This window comes from Sphaerodactylus townsendi, linkage group LG05, assembly GCF_021028975.2.
Source record: "Sphaerodactylus townsendi isolate TG3544 linkage group LG05, MPM_Stown_v2.3, whole genome shotgun sequence".
Taxonomy (NCBI): domain Eukaryota; kingdom Metazoa; phylum Chordata; class Lepidosauria; order Squamata; family Sphaerodactylidae; genus Sphaerodactylus; species Sphaerodactylus townsendi.
In genome coordinates, this window is record NC_059429.1 from 43,791,443 (window position 1) to 43,814,229 (window position 22,787).

General features: G+C 43.4%; 1 protein-coding gene across 1 annotated transcript in view; it reads left to right on the forward strand.

Moving 5' to 3' along the window:
* Window positions 1-490: 490 nt before the first annotated feature.
* TGFBR3 (transforming growth factor beta receptor 3) overlaps window positions 491-22,787 on the forward strand; it is a 161,133-nt gene continuing 138,836 nt past the window's right edge. The window contains exon 1 of the mRNA XM_048497042.1: window positions 491-772. The gene's annotated coding sequence lies outside the window, so the exon portion shown is untranslated. The remainder of the gene's footprint in view (window positions 773-22,787) is intronic.

The following is a 22,787-nucleotide window of genomic DNA, read 5'->3' on the forward strand; positions in this document are numbered from 1 at the left end:
ATCTAGCTGCCATTATCACATGTGTGTGTGGGGGGGAGGATCCCCGAGTTAAAAAAACCCTGCTCTCCTGAGCCGTTGCATAAGGCGAAATGTCTGCGTGCTGGAAAAAATGGGAGGACGAAGAAAGGCGAAACCGTCTCTTGCTGAAGGAAACGTCTTCCACGGAAACGCACATTTCCTCCCAGGCCCGTATGTGTTGCAATCTCCTGACGCTGCTAGCGGCCGGCCGCGAGGGAAGAAGGAGAAGCCTCTGTTCACGTGAGGCAAGGAAACCAGAGCCTCGCCTCGCCTCGCGCTCCTCTGGAAGAAGGAAAGGAAGCGGGCGCGAGACAGAGGGAGAGGAAGGAGGAGCGTTCTCGGCCAAGGACTCCTTGATGCCCATCACCGCCCAGGTCCCGCCTCTCGCCCAATAGGAAACCTCTTCGACTCTGACCGACGGGCCCGACCACGAGTCCCGACAGGGGATGCTCCCGTGCCAGAATGATGGGGTTAAGCGCAGAGCCTGGGCGCAGCAAGGGAGCGCTTCTTGCCTGACGCTCGCGGCGGACGCTCGGCTCAGCGCATTCCCGGCCCCGGGTCGTGCCTCTGGGCATTTGCGGGCTTGCCTTTCTGGCCCGTCTCTGTCCGCAGCAGCGTTGCTCATGCCGGCTGAGGAGGCCAGCAGGATTTGCGTGGCGTAGCTGGGACGTGGCTGCAACTGGTGGCGCGGGGAGAAACCCGGAGGAAAGTTGGAGCCCCCGAAGTTGCCCTCGCCAAGCTTTGACAGATCGAGGTAGGAGCGCAGGGCGAGCAGCTGCCCCGATTCTTTCGAGCAGCCTGATCTGGCTGCCTTTTGAGGCGGGGAAAGCACTGACGTGCCAGGCGTGGGTGCTGGTTTGTTTGGAAAGCTCTTTGCCCTCTTGCGCCGAATGTTTGGGTTGCTCTGGGACTCCCCCGCCGACCCGTCCCGCTATTTCTGCTTGGGGACAACCGGGAGCGCGTTGGGGGGTTGACTGTGGCCACGCTTGCATTGGACGGGGTGTGTGTGTGTGTTTACAAACGCCGAGGCTGCTTTCGTAGTAAAAGCGAGTGGATCAGAGCTGAGAGCGGCGCACGGATTGCTTGCAGCGGAGCAACAGGGAACGTGCTCCAGCGGGGGCGGAGGCAGCTGGATGCCCCTCGTCGGGATTTCCCCCACTCTTAAGAGGTTCCTAAGCGGCAGAGCTCGCTCTGGACTGGTGATCCCCGCGCCTCCTCCAGTCTGCTGGACTTCCATTGTGATCGGTTGACGAATTTCTCTAAAAAGACTCGAAGCCTCCTGCTGGCAGATCATTTGTGCAGGGATCACCAGGTTTATGCTAGCTTTCATGCGCAAGTGAGCCGGTGGTTGGGCTTGCTTGATGATTGGGTTCTTCAAGCCTCTGAACGCAAAACGTGCCTGATTTCAGTCCCTACAGTTCTGGGTGTCCCTTGCACCTCTCTCCGATTTACCCTGGTTCAGCTGATAAACTCCAGTGCAACTCCGTAGTCCCTGCTCTACTTTTAAGTAGTGTGGCAGTCGTCGTAACCTTATTGCCACGATGCTTGTTTGAACCCAGGCCCACCAGACTATATTCTGTTTCACTACTCAGAAGGAAAAGTTTTGTAGATTGCATGAAGTCTCTACAACGTACCTTGTTTCAGTGCTGATTGCACTGGAGTAACAAACACCCAAGAGTCATTCCATTCTAAGATTAAATCTTGCTCTTTGAGTCTCAGTGGTTGTGGATTCAGGCAAGGGACCAAAGCTTGTCCCTCTACGTGTTGTTTACTATTACGTACTACTACGGTACTCTGGCTATGACTGCAGGTTTGATTTGTCAGGCACTTGAACTCTGTCACTCTTACTATGTTTAGTTTTGATAAATGCCTTTTAGGAGCTAGGGTCTATATTCTCCCATAATAGCAGAACTTTTTACTGCTTTTAATCATGTGGTAACAACCTTTGCTGTTGTTGTTGCTTAGGCCACAATGGAACTGCCTCACCATTCTTTTAGAGAAATCCAAGGGAATTCTGTTCACAGTTTGCTGCAGGCTTCCTCCGTGATGTTAGGAAGGCTACTTTTTTTGTGCCTCTTGGGGTAAAGAGCCTTGGGGAGACCAGGCATAGGGAAAGAGAAAAATATTGAAAGTTTAGGGCAAAAAAAGCTCTGGGTGGAAGGAAATTTAGGAGTATATTTTTTTAGTATTGTGGGGAGATACGACCACAGTGAGTTTGCTTTTAAATCAGTGCGTTCAAGAAATTTATTCTATAAGATTTTTATTTAAAACATTAATTCCTTCCCACAATTTGCTTCAAAGGCAATTACCATAAACTAATAATAAAACGTAGTTGTGTGTGTGTTTACAACAGAATAGCAGCAGCATCTGAAACCTGTTATGCTAGAACTGAAAAGTCTGATAAAAATGGTTACTTGGATCCCTGAACAAACAAGATTGTCTTAATGTGATACCTAACAGTGACTGGCTGGCTGAAAAGGTCTGAGGAGGGAGTTCCAGAATTGAGATCCCACCACACAAAAGGCCCTTTCCCAGGCCACTTACTTGCCAAAACTCTGTAGGAGCAGCAGTGGCGAAGTAATTAAGAGCAGGTGTACTCTAATCTGGAGGGACAGGGTTTGATTCCCCGGTCTTCTGCTTGAGCTGTGGAAGCTTATCTGGGGAATTCAGATTACCCTGTACACTCCCACACATGCCAGCTGGGTGACCTTGGGCTAGTCACAGCTCTACAGAGCTCTCTCAGCCCCACCTACCTCACAGGGTGTTTGTTGTGAGGGGCGAAGGGCAAGGAGATTGTAAGCCCCTTTGAGTCTCCTAGAGGAGAGAAAGGGGCGTTATAAATCCAACTCTTCTTTTTCTTCTCGGAGGGACATCCAAAGAAATGCCTTAGAACCACTGGCAGGCTCATACAGAAGTCCAATATTGATGTATAAAATGTACTGAGACATGTTTATCACTTGTCTGAGAATTTAATTCTACATGAAAATCTTGTGCGAAGCACGTTTTCTTCTGCGTAAAACATAAGGCCAGGTTATAAGTCATGTAGTATAGTTCTTTGTGGGATAGATGAGAACTAGGGACAGTGGTTTAAATCTCTGCACTATTAAACTTACTGGGCAGATGATCTTGGGCCATCTCGCCACCTAGCCTGCCTTTCAGGCTTGCTATGAGAATAAAATGGGGAGATGTCATGTGCCACAGCTTGAGTTATGGGCATAATTAAAATATAAAATAAACATTCCCAGGTGGCAAGAACAAGTTTGGTTTGCGAAGTAGGGAGGCAGCCAATATGTTATGCCCTTGGGGAAAGCAAGTCTTGCTTCCCCCCCCCCTTTAGTTTGTTGATTTGTATGTGTTTTGGGGCCCATCTGGAGCCCCAAGGAACAACAATTTCAAAACAATTGAACATTTTCCAACAAGGAGAGACAATAAAACTATTAGATTCTTTATTCTGGAGGTACTGCAGTTTAAGTTAATACAGCTTTGCGTGTCAGTGCTTTTTGTCTATTGATTATAATAAACAGGTTTGTTAGAAGTTCTGCATTTAGAATAGTGATTTTTTTTAGAAGATTGCACCATCTCTCTCAGTCTTTTATCTTGTCATGGAATAGGATATTTTATATTTTTTTATAAATTTAATTGCTGGATTTATATTAGTTATAAATGCTGTTCAAGCAAACACAAATCAACTGTGTTAAGACTTTAGTCTTGGAAGTTAGCTCGAGTAATCTTAATGTTTGCTTCCCTGTGGAACCTTTTGCAACTTTAAGTGATGATGGAAGGAGGCTTTCTGCTTGCCAGCTAACTGCCTGGAGAAAAAGTATCCTGCACCTTTAATAGAGATCCTTAATGGGATGTTATTTATCTTGGGCCCTTAGAAAACTTCAGCTGCCATTAATCCTCTGTTTGACGCACTTTTTTTCCAGGCCTGTTGGCAACCTAGCCTATGAATAGTTCTGCCATATTACAATAGTACAAGAGAGACACAGATCTACAATCTGCACCCCAGGAAGTGGTGTCCGGGGCTCTAGCCCCACGCCAATGGTAGCAGTCCATACTAATGATGTGCTCAACAAGTTTCCCACCCTCAACGGGTTAAATTAAATGGCCAGTCTTTCTAGTTGAGAAGTAGCCAGGTTTAATAGCTTTGCCCTACACAAGAAATTAGCAGGAACCCTTCCCCCAACCTACTGAAATAGGTGAATAGTGCATGGCAGTAAAAATCACAGTTTTAAGGCTTCAGTAATAGTGGAGGGGCATATGGCTGAAAGATCTGACAGCACCAAGCTGTGACCCAGACTGAAAGCACCAAACCTTGCTGAATGTAAAGGTGGCAAAGCAAGACAGTGTGGAAAAATTGTGTTGACTCCTGGCACGATCTCCTGCAATGAACTGCACAAACGTTTCTGGTCTGTGTACTTTCTTACAGGACTGGGATTTGAAGCCTGGTCAGTCAACACTATAACAACTAGAAAACACACACTCGTTCTGAATATGTATGAAAGCTGAAATGAAGAGGAGCTTTAATATAAATCACCCACAATAAGGGTTAGATTAGACATGGTGGCGGCTACATTTTTCCCATGATCCCAGGCAAGCTGGCGAGCGGGTATTTGTGCAGTTTTAACAGCAAACTGGACGTATGGCTTCAAGGCACTAAACCCTCCTACTCGTTGCTTATCTCCTTTGCAGCCTCTCCCCTCCAGCTCCTTCACTTTCCTCCACTTTCCAGTAGCTGAAATTAGTCTTATGGGGGGTGCTAAATGACCAGGAAGAATTGATATCGGGATGTGAACAACTGGGAACTGGCGGATTTAGCACTCCTCACCTGTTGCCGTGACAAAGCAAGTTCCAAAGACAAAGACCTGTCACCCTCGCACTGCAATTGGCTGCCCTTCAGTTCAGACTCCTCCCAATGAAGCTGGGAATCTCTTGGCTTTCCTACCTCTCAGCTGCACTCAAGAGTGTGTCACAGGATCCAAACACAAAAGCGAGCTCAGCCATTGCCAGGGTCTGAATACCTAGCATTGAATAAGTTAAAGTAGAAGGGTCCAAGATAAATAAAGTCCACGGGAAAACAATACGATTCCAACCTTTTAAAAATTATGTTAGCTTTAAAAAACATTTAAAAAGCTTTAATTAGCTTTAAAAAACATTAATAGCCAGCCAACACCGTATGCTGACTACTAAATACACTGCATATTTTTCAAGCAGGTGTCACAAGTTATTCAAAATGAATCATTGCTAAACTGGGCTAATAATTATAGAGGTTTTCCCCAGTAAAAAGTCTTGCTAGAAGAATAGACTAGATATAAAGTGCCTGTTAAGTTGAACAATTCCATCTGCTGAAAACTAATTACAAATCTATTAGGAATAAAATTGACTGTTTTACTTATTAACTGTATAAATAATTGGTTCATCCTTTAGAGGGCTTTAAACAGAGATCACACGGCTTCCAAAAGCTTGGGAATGTAACCTTGACTGTATCTTTGCACATCTATCATATTACGTGTTCAAAATACTTACACTTAAATTAGCCTATAAGCCTTACAGAAACTCTATGAAGGAGGCCAGTATTGTAATGCCCATATTGCAGATGGAGTGTTGAGGACAGGTTTGTTTTCTGAGGCTGCCTAGTACGTTTGTGGTTAAAACATGATCGGACTGATGACCTCTTGGATCATGGTTTATTCTTTTAATAATTTGGCAACCATATAAGAGGTTTGCAAAGGGAAATGGAGATTTGGGAAATGTATTAGATGGTGATAAATATAGCTTTTGCTTTTACTGTTTTTGTGAGCCTCTTCTGAGAGCTTGTTTAAAAAGCAGTAGAGAAAGATAGTAAATAACCTGCATAATTAACTTTAGGTACTCCCCCAGGGAAGGGATTCTCAAAATCTGCCACTGCTAAGAGAAACCACTGCCGAAGTCTGAACAAGGTTTTGCTAAAACAAATATCCTTGAACAAACAAATACCAGACTCGTTTTCTCGCTCACCTGGAGTGGGTGGGGAAGCTGGTCATAGGGAAAAGGCAGACACACACAACAAAACTCATACTTTAAAGCCTCTGATTATAGGGTCTGTACGGAAGTAAAAGCAAGAGGAAAATACTTACTCCACTGTTTCTTGGCACCCTCTGTAACCACATTGACGAGGCGATTGGTTTCATTGGCTAGCACTAGCTGATCTGACTGTCAGTTTCTTGGCATCATTGACTCACAAAGCACAGTGCGCCAGGAAGGAGCTTTCATCTCCTGGCAATTGTTCGTACTTCTGAGAATTGTTCACCTCTTATTTGCAGAAAATTGATCTGAAACAAGTTGGGTTTTTTACCAGATTTCTACCTTCTCAATTTGATGACTGCAATGAAAATGTCCTTCACGTTTTTAGAGTTTTGTGACTATTGCAAACTAAAAATGGTTTTGAGGTTCTTGATTTTTATTTTAAAGCAACAGTCTCTACTGCAATTGTGTCCTCAGTTGTTGGTTGATTCACATAATATTGATTTTGCATATGGCAATTTGTCATGTAGACATGACGAATCACATTTATACCTGGTGGTTTCTCCAAGGAGCTGGGGTGACGTGCATGTTTCCCCCTTCCTATGTGAGGTAGGTTGGCTGAGAGAATGTACGTGACCTAAATTTACCCAGTTAGCTTTGGTTCTGGTATGGTCGGCACCTGAACTTAGGCTACTCCAGGCCTAGTCTGACACGTTAACTATTATATCACTCTGTCTCTCTAGATGCAGAACTACTACTCTTCCTTATCTGTTGTCATAATGATTAAATATGGACATTCCAGAAATTATTGAGCTGGCTGCAGAGGTGTAGCTCCAAGGGGAAAGGGGGGCACGTGTCAAACCAGGTGCACACCCCTGTGGGGGTGTGGTGAGGACCTGGCGGGGGTGTTCCAGCACGGGGCGTTCTGGGGCAGGATGGGGGTGGAGGATGCACTGGTGCACCGGGTGCTTTCCCCCCTTGCTACGCCTCTGGCTGGCTGTTGCAGATTGAATACAGACAAAAAAATGTGTAAATTCCTGTCCTCATTGCAGGTGCTTCCCAAAATCAACTGCAAGTTAGCAGAATAGTGACATTGACAAGATTATATGGCAACCAGGATTCTAAAATTTAATTAATTTTACTTTTCAGGGAACTTGAAAAAGAAAAACTTAGACTTTTTAGCTTTTTAAGTAGATAAGTTTACAAACTTCAAACATGTTCCTGTATGGCTTGTATGTTGTTCATTGCAACAAGAGGGGAGAGTTGTCAAACACTTGTTGAGTCACGTATGACAGATGTGGGCTGTGTTCAGCTTAGTGGGTCATGAGAGGTGCAAGCCTGGTATACAGCACATTATGTGGCCGAAAATGCTATCAAGTCACAGCCAAATTATGGCACCTCATAGATTTTCGAGGCAAAAGAAGTTCAGAGGTGTTTTGTGGTTTGTCATTGCCTGCCTCTGTGTCACAACCCTGGAATTTTGGTTGTCTCCTTCCAAATACTAACCAGGGCTGACCTTATTATAGGAGAATGCAAAATGCACTGCATTGTCACTGAACAATCTGATCTTTTTTTGGGTAGCCATTTCTTCCTTTTTGGTAGCCATTTCTTCTTTTGTTTATATTTATAAACTGCACCACTACATAGTAAAAAACCATTTAAAGCAATTTATACCAGAAGCAATAACATCAATAATACCACAGTAAAAATATTATAAAATCAGAAACATTACCAGGCAGAAAATTCCAATTTTCCATTGTTTAATGTAGATAGAGTGCTTACTGTCCAGTATCAAAGGCTGGGCAGAAGAACACACACACAGTCCTTACCAGTCTCCCCGCAAAGGTGAGTGGTGAATTTAACATCACAAGACAGCTGACAGCTGGTGGACATCTACTAGGGCAGTCCTGCTTGTGGTGGATGCAATTCTTGACTAGCCTCTATGGATCTACGCCACAGTAACCTTGAGGCTATACTATTGTAATGTATCTGATTTGAGTCTTCCCTTCAAGACAACTCCATGGCCTATGATCAGGGCTGTAAAAGTTAAAAAGCACTTTGAAATTGGCACCAGAAAAATATAGGTTATTGGCATTATTAATGGAACAAAGAAGTAATATTCTTCATTTTGCCTATAATTAACAACTGGTCAGCAATATTTTAGGCCAGGAACATTAACCGTTCAGGATAGGCAGATGACTGCACATTACTGGTAGAAAACTGTGAAGACTTGAAAAAAGACAGTAATTCTAGGAAAAGTTGAAGACAGCAGGAAAAGAGTAAGATGGACTCAATCAAGGAAGCCACAGTCCTCAGTTTGCAAGACCTGAGCAAGGCTGTTATCAATAGGACATTTTGGAAGGCAGTGATTCATAAGGCCCCCATGAGTCAGAAGTGATTCGACAGTACTTAACATGGATGGACACAGACACACAGACACAGACACACACACACACACACACACACACACACACACACACACGGAGCAATGCCAGTGAAGTATTATGGGAGAAAAGTTTTATTTATCTGATTCCTCTAGCTTGTGTATAGTTTTATAAACCCAGAAGCAGCGTTTACTCCAGAAGAACTTTTAGACTGCAAATCTGATCTTTCAAAGCAGGGGTGGATTGGCCGTTAACAGCCACTGGCACTTCTCCTGGTAGGTTGATGTCTTATCCCCCCCCCAAACCCCATCAGAGCTGGTCCAGCCCAGTCCTGGGGGGGGGGGGGGTGAATGGCAACATGGGAGAGGCACGCCTAGCCAACCCAGGGTATTTCCAAGGCCTGAGTGGCCTGAAGAAGATTCTCCAACCTCTCCCAAGGTCTTCACACAGCTAGGAAAGAAGTGGCTTGCTGGATAGACAAGCCTCCTCTTCTCTCCCTCCTTTGGCGGTGGAGTGAAGCTAGAGCAGGTCAGGAGGTGGGGGTTTTCTAGGGCCATTTCCCCATCCCAGTCCCCTGCATTTCAAAGAGTATGAACCCATCAAATACCATTATTTTTCTTTCTAAGCACTTATTGGAAACACCTACTAAAATAATTTCTGTCTCGTCCAGATTTTCATTTATTTGTTCTTGACCAGTCCATCAGTATTCTCAGACACCTGGCGAGAGCAGCAGCTGCTTCATCTGGTTCTGATGACATGAAATAGACATGAAATAGAAAGTGTCATCAGTGTACTGAACAGCACGCTTAAGAGCTCTGGATGATGATCTCTCCCAGCAGCTGCATGCAGATGTTAAATCTTCAGAATTGTACTTTGTTGTGCATAACCAAGTTATGGTGCGTATATGTGCATGTTGTCTATGGCTGCAGGCCCTGTGGTCAAAAGAATATGTGTGTGGGGGCTTGTATATGGACAAACCGTTATGTAGGCTCCAGATTGGAAAGAAAATCATTTCCTCACAAACTGTAACCATGGTCCTATGGCCATGGGATAGCTGTTGTTCCATGGTATTATGTTATGATGACTTAAAAGCAATTAGCTTACTTATAGTTTCAGTGGAGCGAAAAGCAACCCTCCTCTAAAAGCACTTTGGGGATTACTTTTGGATCAGTTTCATGTCTCTTTCCATCCCAAATGTTATTATTTTCTCTTTGGGAGCATCAGATTTTAAAACCTATGCATTTTAGCTGAGAGCAGTATATATCCTCCCAATGTATCTGTAGGTAAAATGCCTAATCTATTATTCCGGGCATTGTTATGCTGAATCTCTGTAGCTATAAAGCTTTACTGCATGTGGAGCATTAATGCTTCTTGCTGTCCTTCACATATAGTGCAGAATAGTTCATCTTACTATATGTTGTTGTTTTTTACCTTTTGCAGTGTCTAGGACCTTCACTCTGTTAAATATATTTCTCAAAAGAAATCATTCAGCTCAAGACTAAACAGATGGCTCAAGCTGCTTTCTCAGCTTTTGCATGCAGGGAAGTTTGAATGATAAGAATTGGAGATTAAATTGGTTACGCTGAGACCTTGAAAGAGACCTCTTCAGATACAGGGGAAGAGTTTATCTGAAGGTCATGATCAGCAACTGGCTAGAACATTCTCTGTTTTTCCTTCTTTAAATAAACCAGGCCTGTTTGCGAGACTCCTTCTCTGTGGTGTAATAAACAATGACTGAGGAACGTTTGGTTATGAATGAACTTTGGTTGATTTCAGCATAACAGTATACATATATGGAACAAAATATGTATCCATTTTTCCATTTAAAAAATGGTAGGCTTTTTTTGAAAAAACAGAAACAAAAACAGGTACAGTAACATGTTGAGCAGCATTGTAGCCCTGTAAGACTGGGGTAAGGAAATGCATGAACTAATAGGCAACATCTTCTGTGTGCAGGAAGCCAGCATATCAGGGAGAAGCATTATAGCACAGTTTCCTTCTACTCAATTTCCTAAAATGGAAGGAAACTTTCCAAGATACGTTTCTCTGCTGGTATTGTTAAGTAGTGCAGCCCTTCATCCAAATGCTCAGCATGACAAAGAGGTGCTTTGGCAACTTGTGGGTTCAGTATCGTTCACAGATTGGAGTCAAACAATTTTATACCAGTGAATCAAACTGAGACAAATTTCCCCACCATTCTCATAATGGTAGGAAATTTTTAAAGTTACATTGCCCTCTGTGGGGAGTTCTTTTGTGGCTCTGCAGGGCTGTTTATTGAGATAGAGGCACCAAATTTTCAGTATAGCTACAGTTGCTTCTCTTTATGAGAGCCTCTGAGTTTGGTTAAGCTTGGGTCAAATTGAACCTTCTGGCCCAGTCTTCATCAGATGTAGGGGTTCTTCTAAGGAGAGACACCTACAGCTCTGCTGAAAATGTGATGCCTCTGCCCTGAAAAACAGTTCCCAGAGCCTTGGAATGGGTAACATGGACCATTCCCTTTAAAAGTTAAAGAGAATGGCTTCTGTGCTAGTTTATGGGGGAAATTGTGGGACTCTGGGGGGCTGTTTTTAAGGTACAGTCACCAAATGTGCAGCACAGCTACTGGTGCCTCTCCTTAATAAGAATCCCAAATTTGGTGATGATTGGATCAAGGAATCCAATTTTATGCCCCCCCCCCCAATTTTCCTCCATTGTTTCCACTAGGGGATGGGTGTGGCACTCTCTTTAGGGATGATTCTTGTATGCTGTAAATTTGCTAACTGTACCTCAATTTTCCTCCCCCGAGTGGTTTTCAGCTTTTATTTTTTGGTTCAGCATATCTGAGTGAGCACCTTAATTAAAACCCTTTATGGGTAAACTCTGTTATAATCAACAATCTCCTTTTTCATGTTTTGGGTGTTTCAATTTATTGTTTTTTTTTACACAATGAAGCCTAGAGTGATCAGCTAAAGGCCCAGCTGGAGGAAGGTGGGATGACTCCCACACAACAACAATGCTTTTTTTGACGTACGCTTTGAGAAGGTTTTCTCTTTAAAGTCTGTTTCACATGCAGATAAGTTTTCTGAATTCAGATTGTTCCTCCAGATGCTGGATTTTAACCTTTAGTGAAAGTTGAGTAGCTTGATCCAATCATCATTTATCCATTTCTAGTTTTTTTTTCTGAGAAATAAAAAAGTTTTGGTTTGTTCCAGATGCAGTGGGATTATGGCGTTTGTCCTGTAAGTACCGGTATATGTTTGTGTTTTTTACATAGTAGGGTTATTTTTTAAATGTTGAATCCAGTTTCCTAGCATAATAGCAAATGCCGATGCTCAAAGTCATTTTGTAAGCTTCACCCCTATCTTTGAACTTCCTTTGCATATTTGAATAACCATGTTTTATTTCTAAAAGGGACCTGACCTCTCTTTCTGATTTCAATCTGGTAATGATTAAAATGATTTGTTTTCCAGTTAGGAGTTTCCCAGTGAAGCTTTGTTTAGATAATCGAAGGAGCTCTTGTTATCTCTGCAAACTAATTGCATTGGAGGTTATGAGAGAGTTGCTTCGATAAGACCTTTTTTACCCAGTAGGAGACAGTAGTAAAATGTATTCTGTTGCAATGATGTTTCTAATCTAAGCCAAAAGCAATGGTTCAGTGTTAGCCAAAGGCTATATGATAAACCCAGGTGCCAACGCTGTCCCCATAGCTGTCCAGACAGCATTTTGACAGGTTCTAATATCAGCCATACCATTAGGGGCTTTGACACATACTCATCTTCCAATGTAATATATGACATTGTCTGTCAGCAATGCCTGTTCGTCTTTACATGGGACAGATAGGTTCAGTTTCTATGCAAAATAATAAATGTGCACAAATCTGATGTTTTTTAAAAAATGGTAACATGGAAAAACCACTGGAGAAATTAATCTTTTGGGATGCTTTTTTCATAATCTGAAAGTTGCCATTTTTCAATCCCTCCCTCAAATCTAACATGGAACTGTTAAATTGGAATTTGTCAAGAAGCTGTCCAGTTACAGCTTATTTGTAATTCTAGGAATTTTACGTAAGGATTAAATTAATGTAGCAAGTCCAGCGAGACTGTGCTATTATCAATGCCTACTGCTGTGAATGATCATCTTACTTTTCATGCATTTGGACTTTGTAGATGGTCTGTAGCTTTTCCATTTATTTGCCTTTGATTCCACAGATTAAGGTCCACTCCCATTACAGTGTGTGCATGTTTGTCTTTCATCTGAGGATAAATTCCATGCTTCTCATGAAGCAGGTCTAATCTATGAAATTTATGCCGCAAGAAATCTGCAACAATCTGTGTTGTAAAACCTTTTACAATTTATTTCACTTATACTCCACTTTCTCCCCGGTTAGCATCCATTTAAAGTAGTTAATATCATTCTTCTGTTCTCCATTTCATCCTCACAACAACCCTGTGACAAGGTAGGTTGGGTTGAGCGTGTGTAACTGGCCAAAGGTCACCCAACAAGCTTCCATAGCAGTGTGTGAATTCGAACCTGCATCTCCCAGATCCTAGCCTGCCACTCTAAGCGCTAATCCACACTGGCTCATGCCTGCTTTTCACATCTCGGTCAACGCTGTTGGTGATTTATGTAATTTTTGCAATTCCCCCCCATGTAATTTGAAATGCAGCCAAATTTGAATAATCTGTCACTTTAGAATCCCTCAGGACTCTCTTTACTTTTTGATGCCGCAAGCTAATACAGCTTGGCTACCTGCTCTGGAATCTGATGCTTTTGTTATTCATGCAGTTGATTCCAAATGCCCAGTTGGTAACTGGGTGGCATATGCAGAATCCTGACAAAGTCTCCCACCCAGGCTGTGTGGGTATCCTAAGCATGCATGTCTGTGTGCATTCACAGTGCATGTGTATGTCAACTTCTAAACTTTTGGTCTGCTTTAGGCTTTTTGGTTAAGGCCAAGTTCTTAAGTCGTTCCAGGGGTCTTACAGCTATACTAGACCTGTTCCTTTCACCAAGATGAGAAGCCCAGGACAACACAAAGCTGTGGGTTGGTCCCCCCTTAGGCCTGTGTCAACTGAGTTGCTTAAGAACTGACCCATGGGGAGGAGCCACTCCATAAGCTCCTTGCACGGGTTTTGGGATTAGTTTATTTATTTGGTGGTACGAGAAGGATCAGAGCTACAGCATGTTCCACACTACTGGAGTAATGTGGGTACTGGGCATTAAATAGGAGGCAAGAAAAATATGAAGTGGAAGCAGGGTTGCCAACTCTGGATTGGGAAATTCCTGGAGATTTTGTTGGAAGTGAAGGACTGTACACTGGAAATTGGAAGTGAAGGACTGTACACTGCCTCAGAGATAGAGGGGGACTTACCAGTAAGTCATCTAACTAGAGAGGGTCAGGACACTGACACCTTTTTCTCTATCATGCTGACACTATCCCTTTGATGTTTAAGACTGATATTCTCAGAGACTTTGACTTTTCTTTGTGCCTACGCATACACACATGCTTGGGGATTCTCTGCTGTTCTTTTGCCTCTGTGCCCTCTGCTTGTAATGCACAGGTATCTCTCACCAGAGAGATCACCAACAGATTTGGGAGTGGAACCTAGAGAGGAGACCTCAGAGGAATCTAAACTGATACAGTCAACCTCCTAAACAGCCATTTTCTCCAGGGGAACTGATCTCTGTAGTCTGGAGATAAATTGTAAATCTAGGAGATCTCCAGGCCTCACCTGGAGGTTGACAAGCCTGAGCACAAGGCAAATGCAACCACTGCCCCTGGATGCAGTTCAGATGGCACTCCTAGACCTGTGCTGTTGTTATGGCTCTATTTGTTTGCATCATGCTTTTTCCTGGATTTAGTAACAATAGCAGCCAGGAAATGTCCAGTAGAGGAGCTAAAATATGTAAGTTTCAGGGCAAGCAAACTTTCTAGAAAGGTTGTAGGGAAGGGAATGTTTGCTCTTAAAGGAAACATGTTCCTATGAGTGCTGCAGGGCTGTGGAGCAAATTACTCTCACTCTTGCCATTGTTATCCGGTGACTCCATTATGCAGTAAAAAGGCCTTGTAGAGGGAGCTCTCCCTACACCTCCTTGTAGTTTGAGCATTGTTATGCCATCTTTACTGCCTGAAAGGCTTTCATCCCCAAATATCAAGGATTGAAACTGAGCCTTTGTGCTTGAAAATAATGTGTTCTGCCAATAAGCTGTGGTCTCTTACTATATTTGCAGAACAGAATTTTGGATCTCCTTTTAGTCAAACTGTTCTCAGGCTGGTATTTCAAATGAGGTGCAAAATATGTGTTGCGGAACATGCTACATTTTGGGTTTCTGCAGGCAGGAAAAAGTGAAAGCCTTGATCCTTGTCAGGGTGTAATTATGTATATTTTGTGGCTTCCTGTAATTTGATGGCACACACAGTAATATGTAAAGTATAAAAAGAACCTTGCAAAAAGTTATGGGGATGCAGGGGGAGCACAACTGTGAATGTCATAAAACATCTCGTGTTGGCACTCGTCCAGTTCCCATAGCCTTTCGCAGAGATTTGTGGAAATGTCCCATTACAGAGAGCAATATATGAGTAATTCTCCGGCATCAGAGCAGCATGTTACTTGGGATTTTGCTGTCCTAATAATATGATGTCCTATTTTAACTCCCTGAAGATGAAATGTTCAGGGATTCCCCCACCCCCAAAGTACAATCTGTCCTCAGATTTTCTGAACACATTGGTGTTTGGATTCTGAGTGGCTTGTGCCAGTACTGGAATGAAGAGTATTATTATTCACTTGCCGGCAATATTTACAATGCCATCATTCTACTTCCTCTCTAGGATGGAAGCAAAACTCAGTAGAAGGGACTCTGAGATATGTTACTCTAATAATTGTGTTGGGATAGAGATTAAGAATATTTGCTGCCTGAGGAGGGGAGAATGAGCTCGAGGGTGCAGAAAGACAGCACAGACAACCACCTTGTGTGGAATAAAATTTGGCCACAGCCTGTTTATTGGTATGTGGGCTGAAGGAATTAGAGGCTCAGCATAGAAAACAGATCCGGGAGCACGTCTGCTGGGCAGCGCATCTGCTGTCCCCCAGTGACCACTGGGCAGCACATCTGCTGTCCCCCAGTAATAACCTTCCCCCAGCCTGATACATGGGGGGAAAACCACCACCTATCGAAGCTTGAGTGGAAGAGAGGCACAGGAAGGCACAGGCTGCTCTTATAAATCAATCCTGAAGAGAATTATGCTAGTCTAAGGTCATTCATTTTGGTGGTGTTAGATTGGAATAACTTCATTAGATTGCGCTGTTAAAGCATTCGGAGAATCTACACTAAATTCCCATTCTGGGTAAGGATTAATGCCTCTCAGTAGTGAAGTAGAATAATCATGTCATAAGTAGAGGGTAAAATCTGGAAGTTGGGCCCCCTCTGATCAATTGATGAGAAAAGGTAAAAGTTCCCTGTATTTATTCTATATTAGCTTTTTGTGTGTGTGTGCGGGGGGGGGGGGGGGGCTTCAAAATATATTGTTGAGGGCTTTTACAACCGGAACCAGCTGGCTGATGTGGGTTTTCCAGGCTATGTGGCCATGGTTTGGTAGTTTTTGCTCTGAACATTTCATTGCATCTATAGTTGATGTCTTCAGATATATGTCATGGCAAGATGTTTTTCTCTCCATCCCACACATCACTGTGACATACTTCTGAAGTGCCAGCCGTAGATGCAGGTGAAATGTTGGGAGCAAAAACTACCAGACCACAGCTGGAAATCCCACAACAGCCAGATTTTTTGAAAATTGTTTCAATTCTTTATTTTTCATCATTAATACTTGTAGATTCATTTTCATTGTGTTCATATATACAGTTTTATGTGGCATATATACATATATGTGTAATGCTGACTTACTGATGCATAAATAACATTGAAAAATGTATACATTTTATGGGAAGAATTCAAGGTGAAGAAATCACTGCTTGAATTGTCAACAGAGAAGCAATATCAAAAGGTGGAATTTCAGGTCAGAACATTAGAGATGACAAATTCAAAATGACCCTTAGGAAATATCCAGTGCTGTAAGGTTTTGAGAAGCTAAATGTAAAAATTGTAAGTGTTCTGTAAATAGGCCAGATGTAGGGGGATCTATTGTTTTACAAAACTGAAATAATAGATAAATCTAGGAAAAATGAGGAGAAAAAGCAAGCATTTTTCCCCATGTTTGTAATTACTGTGGGCTTAGTTTTTTATCTAAAGAAATTCCAAGTTACATACTCATGCCCACCCTGGATAAGAACTAATTTTTAAATCCATGGTGAGTAGATATTGAAAGCAGGAAATTATGCCTTTTTGTGCTTCTCATTGGTTCATGATAAAGCCAGCTCTAATTTAAAGTGATAACAACACTTAGTTACATAAACGGAGGAGCTTACCAACTATATGTACAGCTTCTTGTTAAGTGTGGTCACCATATTGCAGGGAGAAGGGCAATGCACATTTTAACCATGGCCGTTTCCACACGGAGGCGGAAGCGGCTGGGTCCGCGCATTTCGCGCCAACCCGACGACGCTGGGACCGTCCACATGGATGGTCTCAGAAAGAGCCGGGATGACGGTGCCGCAGAGCGCCGTCGCCCGGCCGACCCGGCATGTCCCCGGGCCTCCGGCACGTCGCTGAGGCCTGAGGACACGCCCCCCGGCCCTGCGCGCCTGCTCCAGCGTCGCAGGGCAGGGCGTGGTTCCCAGGTTCGCGACGCGCCGGAGGCCCGGGGACGAGGTAAGTGCAGGGAGGGAGTGGGGGGGGAGGTGCCTTGAAGCTGCTGCCGTTCACACGGCAGCGGCTTCAAGCCGGCGTTCCCAGGAAAGTGCGCTTCCCAGCGCACTCCGGAAACGCTGGCTTGGCGCCGGTTGGGCGGCGCGGCTGCTATGCAGCTGCGCTCCCTGTGCGAATGGCGGCCTGGGGACGGTGTTTTTGCCGTCCCCAGGCCGCCATATTCCGCCCGTGCGGAAACTGCCCATGAGAATACAGTTCCAGGTTGTTTTTTAACTGACTGCTGGCTTTTTGAATGTCCATGGTTGGCAGACTCCTTGTATGCATGATTATAGCAGCCTGTAGTGTAAGGCATTAATTTTGCAAGAATGTCAGAGAGTCAGAAGCCGGTAGTGTCAAGCAGATAAGAGTTAAGAACTTCAGCTGAGCAGTTCCTGGGAAATAAGTTCATACTGTTGATCCAAAGTACTTTACAGCTTGTGTCAGATCCTGGCAGAGTCAGGGGAGCCTTGTGTTATGATATTCTTTCTGTTGAGGGTTAAGTTTACAGATATTGATGGAAAGGAACCTGAGGAACTGAGCTGTGATAAGGAGGTCCGGAATAGGAAGCCACTTCTCATGTCGTAAAGTAAAATTTGGCCGGGAAGATGGAAAGAGATGGGGAACAAAGCAGGAAAATAAATGAGAGGAAAGAGAGATAATACTCGAAACAGATGGTAATATCTGGGGAAAGTAATGGGCAGAAAGCATAGAATCAGGGATCTGAGTGGACAGTTCTGTCTGGCACTTGTCAGAAGTGACAAAATAAATACTTTAGTCACTGCTTGATCTAAAGTGTATTTATTGTTCTTTTAGGCCTTGGAAAGGTTTGGAGAAATCTTAGCAATTACCCATAAGTACTAAAGGAAGAAAATTTTGAGGGGTGGAAGGATAAAAGATGTCACAGCAACAATTCCTTATGACAGAGGGCTCCAAACAATGGTTCCAGAGCCAAATGTGGCTCATTATGAAACCAAATATGGCATGAAATCTTGAACTTAAGATATGTTGAACGGATAGGTATGATGCAACCGGTTCATGAAATGGCAGGCAATTTTTTAATGGAACTAAGGCCCCTTCCGCACACGCAAAATAATGCGTTTTCAAACCACTTTCACAACAGTTTGCAAGTGGATTTTGCTGTTCCGCACAGCTTCAAAGAGCACTGAAAGCAGTTTGAAAGTGCATTATTCCTCATGTGCGGAATGAGCCTAAGGGACTTCTTAGAAATCATTTACAGAAAGAGAAATTTTACAGGTGAACGGGTGCTCATGCATATGATCCAAGTGTAATACATGCCAACACACTAAAACCATCATGCAGGATACTCTTGTGTGTATTTATTATTTACTGTCAGTGTTTATGCATGTCATTTCCTAATAAAGAATGATCAACAGCCATGTTTGGGATGCAAAAACTTCCAACATGTCAGTTATCAGTAGTTCAAAGGGCCTTTCTTATGTTGTCCTTTCTTTGTTGCTCTGTTGCTCTGAATTTTGATGCAGTTTAACTGTAAGATGTTGCTGACCCCTAAGAACAGAATGTTAGTGGCTATTTAATGCTCTAGGTTCATGACACTCAAAGGTAGTCTGGGGGCCTTTCTCAGGGGCGGAGCAAGAGAGAACTGCTCCTGTGACACGCGTGTGTCCCATGTCCCTGCTACACCCCCGCCTCAGAACGCCCCCAGAACACCCTGCCATGCCCCTGGAATGCTCTTGCCACACCCCCGCAGGGGCGCGCACCTGGTGTGTTTACCCCCCATCCCCGTGGCGCTCCACCACTGGCCTTTCTTCATACTTAAGCTGCAACTGCAGCAGTTTCTTTCAGATACAAAGGGTGGAATTTCAGCATTGCACTATTTTACCTTGGGAATACTTGGAGTAGGGGATTTTAATAACTTGATTTATACTTCAGTCCTCCATAGGCTACAAGTAAGTCCAAGCATCATTTTGACAGGATTTAATTCCATAGAATTTTTATAACATCCAAGTGTTGTGGTTATTGTTTTGCAATTTGGAAAGGAGGTAGGTTCCTCCCCCCTTAGCACTTGGATTTATAGTGGCTGTTCATATTTGCTGAGAAGCTGGAAATCTTGGGAGACTGAGGAAATTGTTACACTATGATTGCATATTCACAGGTCAGAAATGGGAGTGGTTGGCAGACCTTTCATATGAGAGCTACCAGAAAGGCCCACTCTTTCACATGCAGCTGAAGACTGATTTAGGCAACAGTCCTAAAGACATTCATGAGTAAAGGCTCCATTGATGCCAACGACTGGTAGGGTTGTGCCCTTTGATACTGAGAGTCAGAATAGCTTGATCTCCCTTGACCCCATGTGGGTATAATCCTTCATAGGCCTTTGTTTTGCACAAAGTATGCCATTACTGGATTATACATTGACCTTAAGGAAAGAGTGATCTAACCAACAGTTACAATTTTCCCATTCAAGATGTTCTGTTTGACACGTCTGTCATCTAGTAATTCTTGGTTCTCGATTCTCTTCTGTTCATTGTTTCTGAAATGGTCACAATTGCCTGCTTAAGGCCTCAAAATGCTTATTCATACCCTCTAGTATGTATGATATCTGGCATTTGCATTGTAGAAGAAACTGTGCTGGTTGCTCTGGTAATTCATCTTAGAAGTTTCTGTGTTCTTTCTCTTGTTCTGCCGCTTGTTGCATCAAGAAGGACTTTGTGGATTTGGCAAAATGGGTACCAAACCATGAATGTGATATTAAGTTAATGTATACAGCTCTAAATCGATAGGGCACTTGGAAATGCATAGTTCGATGTTCTCAGTTATAAAACTCCATTACAACCACATGAGGTTGCAGTTTGTATCATGACTATTTAGGGAGGGGAGAGGAGGTTTAGCTATTGCACCTCGATGTGACCTTGCTAATCAAGTTCAGCCCCTCATGCTGTTAATGCAGCAGCTATACTTGCAAGTAGTGGTGTTGCAAAATTTGAAAAATGCAAGGTCACAATATGAATTTCCCTTCCTTGTAATATTGGTCTGTACCTAACCATCTGTGTATAGAAGGCACCTGGTGTTTTCCCACTTCTCCATTCTGACAGCTGTTTCTGACCCTGAGAAAGATCATTCCTGTGGTTGTAGGATCCCTGTGGAGCAATAGCTGTGGGAGTTGGTGGGCCGGAATCAGGAAGGGTGGGCTGTTTCCCTCTCCTCAGCAGCGCTATGTTTGCACTGTCATGTGTGCCCAAACCAATCGCTCTTTACTCCTTTGAACTACAGCACTGGAATTTTTTTAATGACCCCTTTCTAAATGGCTTCTGAAATGAAAATGTCTTTGTAAAATACCTGAAGAAATAGCAGGGTGAGAGTCCTGCAGAGGGAGTTCCACCATTTGGGCATCATAGCCAAAAGATCCTGTTCTGCATGTTCACTCTTGCCTCGAATAATATGAGTAGCTGTAGTCCCTCGCTGTTCCTTTCCTCTCTCATGTAAAAACTCCAAACATTGGAAGTTGTTGATGCTTACCATTTTCCCAACCTGAAGCTGCTCCGGGGGTCCTATGTAATCAGTTGGGTAAACCTACACATACCCCATCAGTGCAGGGGAAGTCTCTAATGAGGCAAATCCCCCCCCCCCCCCACCGGCCATTTCAAATTGGTGAAGATGTTATAAACGCTATCTCCACACATGCTGCAGTCCTGATCCAAAGCAGATCCTTGCTTGCCTGGGAGTGTGGATTGCCAAAACACAGCTGCTGTTTCAGTGCAGAGATGAACTTGGAAAAAATGTTTGATGTGGTCTGGCTCTTAGAGTGCTTTGATCAAATGCAGCAACCCCAATGGGAGATGTGTGACTTTTGGGTGATACGATGTTCCAGGACTGGGGTATGCTTGATGATGGCTGACACATCTCAGCAAACATGAGGACCGGGGGGGGGGGGGAAGTATCAGAGTAATGCTATAGTGTGCATCCTAAATATTTTGCACAAGAAGGAAGCCTTCACACCATAGTACTACCATGGATCTTTCTTAACTACCTGATGATTGTTTCAAGAGGAAAAGGAATATGCCTCCTTTTAAAATGCTTTTTTCACCTATGGGATACTTAGAATTATTTTTTCAAAACCCACACTATAAATTCATGACGGTACATTAAAATTTGTGCATATGTTTATTAAATATTGTTGCAGATTTGATTAGCAGGATAACTGTACTCTTCTATTCTGGAAGAGAATATGATTTTTACAAGGCAATAATCTGGCCACATGTGGCTGACATGCTTTACTTTTTGGAAACCCACAGATGAACTTCCAGTAAATCTGCGATTACACATTGGAATGGATGGTAAAGAACACATTTTGTTCCAAAGTCAATAGCAAAGTGTTGTGCTACAGAATACGTGCAGAGCTATGGTTTTAATTTGGCTGTGAGTGTATAGGAAAGAGAGAATTTGGAATCATCAGCTAACACGTCAGGGAGAAGGTTTGCTTGAAAGCAGATCTCCCTGGCTTGAGAAGCTTTCCACGTGTTTAATGCGGGTGTGTGGCCGGGAGGAGTGATTTCAAAAATAAGAATTGCTGTGCTGCATTTAGTTGATACAGCCCCTGAATCCCTGGAAATTGAATGCAACATTAGTGATAATGATACAAGAGGAGGAGGAGGAGGAGGAGGAGGAGGAGGAGGAGTTTGGATTTATATCCCCCCTTTCTCTCCTGCAGGAGACTCAAAGGGGCTTACAATCTCCTTGCCCTTCCCCTTCACAACAAACGCCCTGTGAGGTAGGCGGGGTTGAGAGAGCTCCGAGAAGCTGTGACTAGCCCAAGATCACCCAGCTGGCACGTGTGGGAGTATACAGGCTAATCTGAATTCCCCAGATAAGCCTCCACAGCTCAGGCAGCAGAGCTGGGAATCAAACCCGGTTCCTCCAGATTAGATACCCGAGCTCTTAACCTCCTACGCCACTGCAACAATCTTGTGATTGATGGGAGTGACTCAGAATTGGGGGCAGACAAGGAAATGCAAGGAAACCCCACTGCGAATGTACTACAGAGTGAGGAGCACTCCATGAATAGTGGACCTTAGAATAATTTTGAAAGTCTCTAGTAACTGCTAAGCTTTTTTTTTTCTTCACGTTGTCACTAGGGCTCAAAACCAAGTTTTTCAAACTTGGTTTTCTGGGGTTCCATATAACTTTACAACCATTCAACTCAGACATTTCTTGTCTTTGAATTTTTTAATAGTTAAACTAAAAACCAGTAATAAATTTATTTATTTTTAATTAAAGTAGGGCAGGGAGAGAAGATTGAGGTTCTACAGGATATCACAAGAAGTTACTGAACCCCAAAAGGGCTAAAATCATAGGGCCTACTACAGGTTGTGGAAGTGGAATAGCTACATTTGGGGCCTGAGAGTCCAGAAAGACTGCGTGTTGACTGCAAGCCCCATTGCAGTGACATTTGAGAAGTAAAATGGCATTGTGTATGTGAGATTGTACAATTGTATGGGACTTACAAAATTGTTCTAGACTGAGAGAAATACAACAAACCTTTAAGGACATTTAAGACTGAGAGAAATAATGATTGGATTCTTCTGTGCAGAGCTAATTGAATAATTCTGTCTCAACAATGAA